The sequence below is a fragment of the Empidonax traillii genome, unplaced genomic scaffold (assembly GCF_003031625.1).
Source record: "Empidonax traillii isolate 1590-97213 ecotype Southwest subspecies unplaced genomic scaffold, ASM303162v1 scaffold1953:size47131, whole genome shotgun sequence".
NCBI lineage: Eukaryota > Metazoa > Chordata > Aves > Passeriformes > Tyrannidae > Empidonax > Empidonax traillii.
In genome coordinates this window covers 44,765-47,131 of record NW_020957146.1, presented here as the reverse complement: position 1 = coordinate 47,131, position 2,367 = coordinate 44,765, and positions in this window count along the sequence as shown.

The window sequence follows — 2,367 nt, the reverse complement described above, 5'->3', positions numbered from 1 at the left end:
GTCTAATTAATTACCCCTCAGCCCAATTATTACTCCCTCAGCCTCATTAATTACCCCCTCAGTCCAGTTATTAACACCCTCATCCCAATTAATCACCCTCTAGCCCAATTAACAACCCCCTCACACGGACAAGGACTCCTCTCCCACCCCCCAAAGGACGGGAACGGCCCCCGACAGCCCCACCCCCACAGAACGCCCTCAGGAACAGCCTCCACCTCCAGCCGCGCTGCTTAATTACCTCCTCGGTCCCGTTAATTACCCCCCAGACCCGTTAATTACCCCCCAGACCCGTTAATTACCTCCCAGACCCGTTAATTACCTTCGCAGGGTCCGATCTCCGTTTCCCGCCCCCCCCCCCAGACCCGTGAGGCGGCGCGCGCCGGGGGCGGGACTTCCTCCGTCGCCTGGCAACGGCCAGACGCTCCGCGCGCTGCCCCGCCCTCCTAGCGCGCTGATTGGGTGGCACCGCTTGCCTAGCCCCGCCCCATGGGCGGTATCTTTTTGAATGCGGGCGCTGCCATTGGGTGAGAGCAGCGGGCGGGAACTCAAGCCACGCCTCCTGAACAAAACCAGCGCGGGGGGCGTGGCTTGGCGCAGTGAGGGAAAAGCGGGCGCGGGATCGGGACCCCCCCAGGAGCTCCGCGGCCTCCCGGGACCCCCCGGCCCCGAACCGCGTTAAAGCTCCGCGGGCAGCGCGCAGCGCCCCAGCGGGAGCGGCCCTCGCGTAACCCGCCCCGGGTTGTGTCGTGTCTCCCCCTTCCTCTGGCAGAGACCCCCGGCCGGACCCCCCACCTCACCCAGCCGAGCTCATAGAAGTGGTTTTGGGGTGGTTTTCCTGCTGTGACCCCAAAACGGCATTTTCTTGCATCTTGGGATGGGATGGATGTGATGGGATGGGATGGATGGGGTGGGGTGGAGTGGGATGGGATGGGATGGAGTGGATGGGATGGGATGGGATGGGATGGGATGGGATGGGATGGGATGGGATGTCCCCTCCACTGGCACACCTGGGGCCATCCCATGGCCTGTTTGGGGCTGGGAGAGCCGAGGTTTGGGGTGGCCCCAGGTTTGGGGTGACCCCAGGTTTGGGGTGACCCCATGGGCTGTGTGGGGCCCTGGCCCCCAAAATTCCAGCTGGGTGCTCCCCTGAGCCACAGGAGTCCCCCCGTTTTTCTGGGATGTGGGAGCAGGGAGGGGCACCTCAAACACCCCGGGTCTGGCTGCTCCCCGACCTCGGGGGGCTTCACTTCTGGGGGATCCCAAAAGCCAGGGAGCATTTTTGGGAAGGAGGTAAATCAGCTCCCAGGAAAAGCCGCTGGCTGTGGGATGAGGGGGGGGAATGGGAGGTGGAGCTGTTGGGCGGGATTTGCTGAGCTGGATTAGGGATTATTTCGGGACTCTGCTGATCCCTGATCCCTCCATCTCCCTCCACTCGGGATCAGCAGGGGATCGGATCCGCTTCGGGGGCGCCCCTTGAGATTCTGGGACTTTTCCAGGGGAGAGAGGAAGTTTGGGAGGAGCTGTCGGGCTTGGAGTGGACACGAGGTGGCACCTGGGCTCCTCCTGCGGCTTCCCGGTGTCTCCAGGGTTTGGGAGCTGCTCCCAACCTGTGCCCTGAGCCAAGCTCAGCCTCCGAGCTCAGCCGGAGCTTTCCAGGGGGAGAAATGTGGGAATCGAGGAGCTGGGGGGAGTTATCACATCCAGCTCCACTCTGGAACCAGGCTGGGAGAGCTGGGAATGTTCCCCTGAAGAAGGGAAGGCTCCAGGGACACCTTGGAGCCCCTTCCAGGGCCTGAAGGGGCTCCAGGAGAGCTGGAGAGGGACTGGGGACAAGGATGGAGGGACAGGACACAGGGAATGGCTTCCCACTGCCAGAGGGAGGGAGAGATGGGAGATTGGAAGGAATTGCTGACTGGGAAGGTGGGGAGGGGCTGGGATGGAATTCCCAGGGGATGCCCCATCCCTGGAAGTGTCCAAGGGCAGGTTGGAGCAGCCTGGGATGGTGGGAGGTGTCCCTGCCCAGGGCAGGGGTGGGATGAGCTGGGATTTAAGGTCCCTCCAACCCAAACCAATCTGGGATTCCCTGAAATCTGGAAACTGGGATGATTCCCATTGAAATCCTCTGTCAGAGGGAGTCCTGTGCCAGGTCTCTGAGGAGCTCAAGGCTCCTGGAGAGCTCCTGGGGATAATCTGCTCTCCTGCTCAGTGTGGGGCCAGAGCAGAGCTTTGAACCTGCTCCTGCTTTGCCTTCCTGTCCAGACTCGTCCAAACGCCTCAAAATTCCTCAAAACACCTCAAAACTCATCCAAACTCCTCAAACCTTCTCCATCCCTCTCCAAAAGCAAGAGATTTGCGGTGAAGGAGCTT